The sequence below is a fragment of the Telopea speciosissima genome, chromosome 4 (assembly GCF_018873765.1).
Source record: "Telopea speciosissima isolate NSW1024214 ecotype Mountain lineage chromosome 4, Tspe_v1, whole genome shotgun sequence".
NCBI lineage: Eukaryota > Viridiplantae > Streptophyta > Magnoliopsida > Proteales > Proteaceae > Telopea > Telopea speciosissima.
In genome coordinates this window covers 34,072,809-34,083,739 of record NC_057919.1, presented here as the reverse complement: position 1 = coordinate 34,083,739, position 10,931 = coordinate 34,072,809, and the positions used below count along the sequence as shown (strand labels likewise).

Genomic DNA, 10,931 nt, shown 5'->3' with positions numbered 1-10,931 from the left:
ATCCTTGCACAATTGTGCTTGTCTTGGTAACTCTTTATTTGAAAAATCTCATCATTATACATTGGAGAAGCATGTATTCGCCAACCACATTCATTCTTGCACATAGCAGTGACCCTAGTACTCTCATTTTTTTTTATAAATGAAGTCATACCCATTCCGAATTGCATGCTCCCTAAGTGAAGCCCTAAACACTTTAACAGATGCAAACTTCATACCAAGTTTCAAGATAGGATTCTCCAAATTCCTATAAAAAAACTCAGGGTATTTAGGACTATCCTTGCACAACGCAACCGATCCCCTCCATCACTCATATATAGCAGCTCTCAACCCTGTTAGTATAACTAGAAATCAAACTGTACCATGAATTTTTAACCATGCAAAGAAGCATGAAATGACTTGAATGAGGATTTAACTATTTTATTTTTTTCATGTAATCATTTTAGCAGTCTGGAATGTAGGATCAAAGTATAGTAGGGATGCCAATTTGTTGGCCAAGCCTAGCACAAGGTACAATTGCCTTATGCCAGGCCTAGGCCCCGCATGGTCCAGACTTTGGACCTCACACTCAGGCTTAGGCCCATCCATTGAATAGGCTGAATTGGCCTCCAGGCTTTCCAAGCTTTTCCATGTAGCAAATAGGGTAGTTCATCTCTCTAAAATTTCCATCAAGTTACAAAGTGTATCTTAACTGGTTAGTATCATAGAAACTTTTGTATGAGGTTCAGGGTCAAACCACAAACCAAACAGTGATACTTACTTTCTTCTTAAAAGAATTGTATTTTATACATACTGTAATACGTTATATATATAGAATAAGGCATGAAATATAGTACATGCATACCCTTCCTCATAACACAAATATAGGACTATATAGATGTAAATACATTTGTTTATAATATATATTTGAATGTTGGGACAGGCTAGGCTTCAGGCCAGACTTCATATGTGAAGCCTAGCCTCCTATATATGAGTGTTTGTTTTCTATTAGAGAACCCTTCTTTTTTCAATAGGTCAACACTAATTACTATGTGTGATTAGGTGCCTAATTAACAATTCTATCCTTCATTTGATAAGGTAGGGATAGTTTTTCCTAGACCCATCACATACAATTGTAGGATCTTGAGACCATCCAACTATAAAGTTGAATTGAATAGGATGTGAAAATAACCTGTAACAAAGATTTTGATACTGCACAAGGGTTTTAGGATTGAGGAAAGCATTTAGGAAATAGCCTAGTTGGTAACGCAAACTATGATTGTAGTGGGGAAGAAGAGATTAGGGTCAATAGATGGAAAATGAAGTGCTTGTAGGGTTTTCTGACTTGATGAAGTTTAAAGGAGATTTTAATGGACAAAGAAAGTAGACTAAGGCTGTGTTTGGTGGTCATGACAAAAAAAGAAAAGAAAAGAAATTCATACAAAAAATGTACGATTTTCTTGCAGAAGTGCTAAGCATTGTTTTACTCTTCACTACCCTCCATTGTATGAAATTTTCATTTCAAGTGAAGCCACTAGGGATTGGAATGACAAACCTTTGATCTGTTATGAGAATGATATTGTTGAAGTGAAATTTTCAAGTGAAACCACAAGGGATTGAAATGACAAACCTTACTAGGTTTATCTTTTATCTGACTTGATGGATTTATTTGCCAGGTTTGCAGGGCTTATTTTTATATCTTGATGGTTTTAGGTCCCAGACCTTTGACATCCTACAAGGGCATTCAAAGGCCACCATGTTTTTAATATGCAACAATGCAGCACAAGGGATCTTGTCCTCCTTTTTCTTCAAATATGCAGGTTGATTCCTTTTCTCAGTCTATATATTTAGCCAAAACTTTTCAAAATACAAGAAGTTTCATCTCAGCATAACAAGTAAATCTACAAATTAGCTGTAATACACCCAAAAGTAAAATTAATATTTCTACCACTGCCTTAATTGTTATAATCGTTAACATGGTTCTAATGTGAAAATTAACTATAACAAAGCCAAAAGTGCTTTGTCACAACTATCAAAAGCATAGAGCATTTACCTTGACTTGAGAATGAACCACAAAATGGGACCATGGAAATGATGGATGTTAACTACAATCACAGGTAAGAATCAATCCATAGAGAAATCACAGAGCCCACAAACCATGCCTAGCCAGCCCAACACTTCACCCCTCAATTTGATAAATAAGCAACATCCATGGAAAATGTTTTAGATTCATGCTTGCTCAAATATTGTCTCTAAATTCCATCTCAAACAAGTGGATAACTCAGATGCAAAATTCAAATAAATATCTTCCATCTAGCAACCAGTCCTAAGAATCAAACCCATGGGTTCCAACGCATTCATCTGAGTTCCTTATGGGTTCCACACATTCACTTCTCTTGATTAAGACTAAACATGTGAATAAATTCTAGTGCAGATAAATTAGTCCTAAATTTCCAACAAATGACGAATCAAAATACAAAGTACAATCTTAGTAAACTGATTCATAAAGATTCTGCTTGACCTATCCCTAAATCACAAACCAATATATCAGAAGTTGATCGATTCACCACACAATGACAAATTCACTAAGTCACTTAACAATGCAATTATCCATATTCAAATTCAGAGATTCAACTTTATCAATTCTTTGGTGTTGAGAAAAGGCAATACTTGAAACTAGCATTTCTCTTGCCTCGGATTCCCCTCATATCAATTAAGGTATTTTATGAAGTGTTTATTGCTAAAAGGAAGAAAGAATAATCATTTTGTTATAGTAGAAATGGAGCGAATAAAACCAGAGTGGTCAGTGGGACACTTGAATTTGCCTTACCATTAATGTGAAATTACCATGGGCAACTTTGCCTCTGTGATTTATTAGTCCTTGTCTGTAACAATGTAATCAATCTACTCATACTTTTAGTTTTGATACAACAGCATGTCTCTATTGGTAAAACATTGGACAAGAGGTTTTAATGGGTGGTCTTTGGTTCAAAACTCTGGAATGCAAGAAAATAATATTTTGGTATCTTACGCTTATAAATCATCAACTCTTTTCTTAAGATACAAACCTAATTTAGTTGAAGAATGCATGCATGCCAAATGATTTATCTTGGATTCGAGAATCAAAGAGATTGTGGATCCTGCCATAAAAGTAGGGAATCATGCAAAGGCAATGTGGAAAGTGATTGAAATAGCATTGGCATGCACCAAACCCCACTCTGCCTACCAACGATGCATCCAGGAGCTAGAGGATCTCCTAACTACAACGAATAAAACATCTGAAGTGTACAATCCAAAAGCTTAAGCTATTAGGTGGAGAGGCCCAACCATAATTAAAATAGGAACAATAAAAAGCTTAATTTGTGGAGTACAACATGTTTAAAACAATTCGGAGTTTGAATGGAATGGTCAAATCAGATCCGCTCAAACTATTCAAGTTTGAGCGGAAAATATGTTTTTTAAACGTTTAGATTGAAAATATGGGGTCAAAATTCAAATAAACACTACAAGAAATTGGGCCTACGACGGCGTTTTTAAACGCCGCTATAAGTCCAAAAAATGCCGCCATATGATATAACGACGTTTATAAGTTGTGCCGCTAAAATGTCGGCAAAGGTACCGCCGTTTTTGTACAACGGCATTTTTTTAGCGTGTCTGTGTATGTACCTTTTTCGCGGCGCTTTTTAATAAATGCCGGGAAAAATGTACTACAACGGTATTGAATTTCTATTCTTTTGCGGCGTTTTTCAATAAACGCCGAAAAAAGTGTATTACAACGGCATTTAAAAAGTGCCGTTATTGTTAACGGCATTTGTAAAAAAACGCCGCTAAATGTATTTTTTTTAAAAAAAAAATATTTCTATATTCAATTCATTAACCTGTTTCAAAGATAATAGATTCATCATGTCACTTATTTTTATATCCAAACCAAATTCATATATAAAACAAAGATATACCTCATCAAATACCCTACCCATTTCAGATTCGATGTGCATCCACAAAGATGGGATGAAATAAGAGACTTAAGTAAATATATCCAAGTCATGTTAAAGTCTAATACATTTAAAAAGCAATGGACTGAAACAAAGATTAAGTGATCAATAGTCCAAATCAACCTCAAATCTGACCCATTTATAAGCAATACGCAAAACAAGGACTTGAGCAAGTAATTATCCAAATCAATAGACGAAACAGTGTGTCCTTTTATGCACAAATTCAAAATTCATCACAGATCATCTAAAAAGAATTCTGAGTTTGAGATGCTCAAGTCTAACTGATGCCTTAACACACTTGAGGGGATTGTAATCTAATAATTGATGGTATATCTCTAGCAGCCTAGAACTGTCATGAGATGGTAAGTTACAATGAATGTTCCAGTACGAAACATGAAGCACATTAGGTAGTATGAGATCCAACACAAATACTTGTTAATGATTAGACAAACAATATCACAAGTATGGATGGTCAACTAAGTATAAGAATAGGTTAGAAATGAATATGTCTCTTGAAAAGTTGGTCTCAACTATATAAACTAACTTATTCCTTTTTAGCTATATCAAATCTAAAAGAATGATAAATGAAACACAATGTTAAACTAAGCATGACATAACACGAGAGAAAATGAAATTTATGAACTAACAAAAAATAGAGTTTTAATTAATTGGATCCTTATCACCTAGCATCACACTTCTTTATACTAACAATGAAATATTACTCTTATAAAGTACTTAGGCCTTCACTCATAATCAAATGAAAACATGTTTTGCAACCACAGTACAGTTATAATTTCTTCTTCTTATAAAGATGATTACTTTAACCTTAGCATTTCAAGATTCTTAAATCATGTGGATGTACACGAGAGCACCGCCAAAAAGATCGACCGAGTAGATTTGCACGGCGAGGTAAAGTCTACATCATCAACATTGACTTGAGCCATTTGAAGAGCTCTCTTTGCTTTGTCTCAACAACCAAACCCGTCAATCTATCTTTCCCTACCAAGACACAAGTCAAACCAAGAAATTCAATATTTTCATATGTAGACTATCATAACCTATAAAGTATCAAGTAAGCTTCCCCTTACCCAACAAAAAAACAAGTGAGCTTCCCAATGATTGTTCATTATGTAAAACATGAAAATGAAAAAGAAAAAGAAAGAGGGAAGTCTGAATGATGGGTATCAACAGCCAGCAACATTCCCATAGTTATTTGAGATCTGAAGATTGTGAGGGTGAGGCTACCTGAAAGAACTCATCAATTAAGAATCCCTGAAAGATTTATATGACTGCGTCAATGATTTCCTTCATTTGCCACAGAGCCAACAAACATTAGCCCAAGAATGAGGAGAAAAATGGATTGATGAGGTGTTGGATGGATCTCTCAAGTCGCTGGATGAATCAATGTGTGACAGAGCTTCAATCTTCCCTCTGTAGAATAAGAGGGAAATCTGGTCTAGCAAATGAAGTTGAAGCATACAACATGTCTAGGAAGAAGGTGACTAAGGTGATCGCAAGTGCCTTGGAGATCTAAGGAAAGTACAAAAGCAAGGTGCATTTTCATCTCTCTTAGATAAAAACCATGACATTGTTGCCACGGTTAGTGTGCTAAAAGAAGTGGAAGCAATCACCGTCGGCATGTTCGAGTCCTTACTATCATTCTTAACTTGATCGAAAGGCTATGCCGAGGCCTAATGGTTGGTCTTTAGTTTCCAAATTGATGAATAAGATTCTGGGGCATGTGATAAGAAAGAAATGAAGAGATGTGGATTTGAGATGGTGGATGTCACGGTGGGCACCCTCCTTGGCCACAAGACACACAGGGCCTTGAGTGCAGTGCAAGTTGAAGCCTAGAAGCTATTGGAGACACTGGAGTTGAGCATCCGGGATCTTGAGAATGGACTAGAATGCATTTTCTAAGTTTGATCAATACCAGAGTCACCATCCTCAATATCCTCAACCAGAGCACACTTTGTGTCTTCCATAAGCACCCACATATTTTTTATTCTAGGGAATTGCCTTAGGATTTCACTTTGTACATGGAAAAGGAATACATGTATACAGAATATAAAAACAGGTTCTCTGATCATTTCTAAGTAGGAAATAAATATGAAAAAACAGATCAAGAAAACCAAAAAGTAGATGAGAACAGGTTTTTCCAATATCACAACCCAAGTAATAAACAGTTTTGGTTGATTGGCATTTCTGAGTCTAATTATATACAATCTAAAACAAACCCAATATGGCACTTTACAAACTACCCACTGATCCACCTAGTATTTGAGTTCGAGTTGGTATTCTCAACCTAATTACTAAAGGGGTCCTTGAGAGTTTTGCAAATCACGGTTCCTTGTTGTAACTCTCCATGCTTATGCTGTAATTTCAATTAAATTGTGATACAAGAGAGAACAAAATTTATGAGTAGTATCGTAGCAAATTACGTATACAAGTGCACAAATTTATAGTTTCGGTTTCTAGTTAGAGTTGGAGATGGCTATTGAGATGTTTAGGTCTAAGTTTATACGACTTTCCTCAAGGGATTTAAAGTCCATAATATCTCTCTCTTACTACTTCTATTGAATTGAGGGATATATTCTTCCAAAGGGCAAGAGAAAAAGAAAGCATGCACACCTGCGGATCAGAAATCGGTTTCTTTTCATTTATATAGATTTCTTCTACCAACCATGACACTCAAATGAGAAGGAAATATGCATATATGTCATTGACCAAAACATAAAAGTATAAAACCAATGGGAAGATGTACAAATCCAATAAGGTCAAATTGGGAATTTTCATTTTCAATTAAGTTGCAAGCAAGTAGCAAGAATGCAACAGCCATGTAGTATCATTGATTCATCGTTACAAAGGAAAAAGAATAAATATAAATCAAATATATGTAACACTTCTCGGTAAAGATATATGTTCAATGACATGGCCCACTCATCAGAGTCGAGATTAGTTCAAAACTGGGACAATCAAAGATGCATCACATGGCCCACTCATCTCTTGACTCGGTGTGTGTGTGTGAGAGAGAGAGAGAGAGAGAGAGAGAGAGAGGGAGAGAAAGATATTAATAAATCAAGGGAAGCAGTTTTCGTCCGGGAGTGTGACCTACGCCAAGACTCCCATGTGTCTATATCTCTCCTCCTTAAAACAAGGGGCGAGAGTGTCTTTTCACATGGGGAGGAGAGAGATAGACTCATGCAAGTCTTTGGCGTAGGCCACACTCCCCAGGCAGAGATCTTTTCCGATAAATCAAACATATGTAACACTTCTCACTAATCATCTTCAAAATTTAGTAAGAAGACAAGGAGAGCAAGAGAATAATGATGGGTTGGTACTTTGCAGATTATGGGTAGTTTTACTTGCCTGGCACTAATGTTTTCTCTAGGGGCAAACCAAGGCCAAGCAAGGGTTCTTCCATCACAACCACAATCTTCGGTGCATTTTCAAGCTAATGAAAATTTGCGAGGCAGAAATGAAGAAGCAGCCCATGAAGCAAGTAAAAGAAAGCTTTCACATGGTACCTCCAAGCATGTCAAATCCAATCCGAACAAGTAATCTCCCTACCACCGATGTCCCTTCCTTCTTTTTTTAAGAGTGAGTTTTTTCATGATGAAGTTTGAAATGTGTTATCATCTCAACAATGAAATTTTTCTGTTTCCATGGATGCTAGGTTGAAGCCTCATTTTAATAGGTGAAGGAGAAGAAATACAAATCGTCGTAGCAGGTTTTTTCCACCACGAAACCATTCCCAATTTTTACGTGGACGATGGGCAAGTGCATAACATCTTTTAGGTAGTCTTGTACTTTATACTTTGTAGACTTTACTATACAACAAACAAGGCATTACGAGAAGAAAATGTCACATGATGTACAGACGAATGACCCCAAAAATAGTAATTTTCTCCACATAAAACCATCCTTGCACAGGAACCCCATTCACAGGATAGCTAGACATTGGAAATGGCAGAATCGAAACTCAAAATCATACTAACCTAATTAGTAACAATAAACCAAAGAAAATCTAAAGGAAATGAAATTAAGCAGATTAATAAATAATGAATACAAAACAAATAAGATTTAATATGTCCCTCTGGAGTTCAGACCCCACAGTAATGGCCTGCATACTGCCAACTCTCCTATATCTCTAGGAGGACAGTCACTGAAGTGCTGTTGAAATTTCTAGAAGAAATTAACATGCTCGTGAGATCTTTGTTTACAATGAATCTCAGTCATCTCAGCTATTATGGCAACATGTTGTTACGAGACAACTCTGGTTATACAAATAGTTGTCTGTTTGATAATATAAGCCTAACTCCATATGGGTCTTGTAGTAACCTCGACTTTCATATTGCAAAAACCAATGAAACAACATGGATTATGAAGCATGCAAGAAAGCAAAATCTTCATGCACGATTGTTAAATCATCAAAATATTGATAACATAAAAAATGAAAAGCAAAAGAAATCTAGACCACCAAGCACATACAATTTATGTATTAATCTATTTACTCATGGAAAGAAGAGATAATAAAGAAGACCATTACACGATTTTAAATCAACTTATTTGGAGAACCATAGTTCAGTAACAGAGTACAAGAATTGCTTCAATATTCTAAACAAATGATAAACGGATTCAACCTGACCTGTGAGTCACAGATTCTAACAGTTTTTCGGATCAAACCCCAACAGTTCTCATGTAAAATGGATGAATGGGAATAATAAATGGTTCTGAAATACCAGACACCAAAACAGTCACATAAAACCCCAGAAACACCAATAACCATATTGCTTTGTCTTCTCTAGATAAGACACAAAGACACCTTCAAAGTGTAAACCCAGATATATTTGGAAAGAAGAATTAGAAAAAAACTTGCAACATGCATAGAAACTGAACAGAGAGAGAGAGAGGATCTTTTCATACAACTCCTTCTCTGTTGGGTTCCTTTACTGGTTTTTTTTTTTTTTCATGAACTGGCTCTACTCACAATCTAATAACTGTTAGATAGACCCTTGCACTTCTTCTATATCTATTTTTATATCTTAATTAATAGGTATAACGTATACATTTTGGTTTCTTTTTTAATATTTGGGTCCTGTCTTTGTTGTATTTAAAGTCTAGTCAAATCCCTCTACTTGGTTTATTATAAAATTTCTGCTATAAATATACCATGCCTTCCTCTTCTGGAACTTCTTGGGTCAACTCTGCTTCCAAAATCTGGTTCAGAAGAAGACCTTCAGCTTGTAATGGATCAAAGGAAAAAGAAGAGAATGCTATCAAACCGTGAATCGGCGGGAAACAGAAGCATTTGGATGAACTGATGGTCCAAATGGCTCAGCTCAAGAAGGAGAATAACCAGATCCTTACAAATATGAACTTCACCACTCAGCACTACTTGGCCATTGAAGCTGAGAATTTAGTTTTGAGAGCTTAGATGGGGGAGTTGAACAACAGATTGCAGTCCCTTAATGAGATCATCCAGTACATAAATGAGGGCAATAACAGTTTTGAAACTGAGGAAACTCTAATCGGTGCTGATAGCTTTCATGAACCCATCTAATTCACTCTATCTAAATCAGAAACCTATCATGGCTTCTGCAGACATGTTTCAATACTGAAACTCCTTCCATATCCCATGGCTCTCTAAGAAGCTTGAGACTGCAATAATGGTTTGTTTGTGTTGTCAGTGGTGTTTGTTTAGGTTCTCAATGAGTGTAGAGCTACAAGGGGGTTTCTGTTTTTAACTCTCTCTGTCACTCTGTGACACTCTTTGTAAGTTCTACCTATCTTTCATCCTTTAGGGACTAAGGGCCTAATATTAGGGTAGAAGTCACTAAGCTTTCCTTGCAAAATGCAAGACAATCAAAAGAGCTGTAGGCTGCTCAAGAAATGGCATATTCTAGAGGTGCTAGAGTGCCAAAAGGTAATGGTGCTAGCCGCAAGTATTCTGATAGCAAGACTAATGGCATTTAGCCTGGGAGAAAGGGTCGTTTCTCTAGTAGGTCTAGTGAAGTTTCTGGAGTAGTATATGATGATGTGAAGTTCTGGAGTCTTGATCCAGATGATATTAAAATGGAGTTGCAGGCAAGAAAACAGAGAGAGGCTGCTCTTGAGGCTGCTTTAGTTTCACCAACTATACAGTAGGATGTTACATTGTTGAGGTTTTAATGGTTTCACTCTGAAACTCTAACAAGAGTTTCTAACCCCAAAAAGGAAGAAGAAAAGAATAGAAAAAAAAAAAGACATCCACAGCAAGTAGTAATTAGAGCTAGGTAATTTCTAATAATGATCATAATTCAGAACTGAAAAAGATATCAAAAATATAACATCCTAAACACACTTAGAAACAAATAGAACAAAGATGAAAGTAAAACCTATTCTATTTTCTTTTTCCCCACCTTTGTTTGATCAAAACAAATCCAAATTAGCTCACATTCTACTGTTTTTACTTTTCACCATCACATCACCAATATAAACACATGTTCATACATATATAAACTACATACGCAAATCCATAGATAAACACAGAATGAAACGAAGTAGAAACAGAGAGCGAGAGAGAAAGGAAGTTTAAGATAAAAAAAAATTAAAACAAGAGAACTTAACTACAGAAACCCTAAACAAAAGAAGAGTTGATCAATAGGTATGTAAGAACTAATCCTTTCTGACAAATCAAAGCATGTAAGTAAAAAGAAGAGGAGAAGGGTTGAATAGGATCGAACCTTGTGGGACTTGCGAGAATTGGTATGACTGATGAGAATCTCTGAAATCACCAGTCCAACTAGCAACAATCGCTGATTCACCATTGCTCTGTTGCTTGAAAGAGATATGAGAGTGGTTTGATGGTTGAGAGAGGAAAAAGAGCGCTGCTTCTCGAGTTTGAAAAGCTTTTCGAGAGAACTTTGAGAGAGATATGGAAAGAGCGGGGGAACAAAAGGTTTTTGAGAGAGAGATGGAAAG

At 36.0% G+C, this 10,931-nt stretch overlaps 1 pseudogene; it reads left to right on the top strand.

Moving 5' to 3' along the window:
- The first annotated feature begins 9,126 nt into the window (after positions 1–9,126).
- Positions 9,127–9,768, top strand: LOC122659767 (annotated as a pseudogene).
- The last annotated feature ends 1,163 nt before the right edge of the window (positions 9,769–10,931 follow it).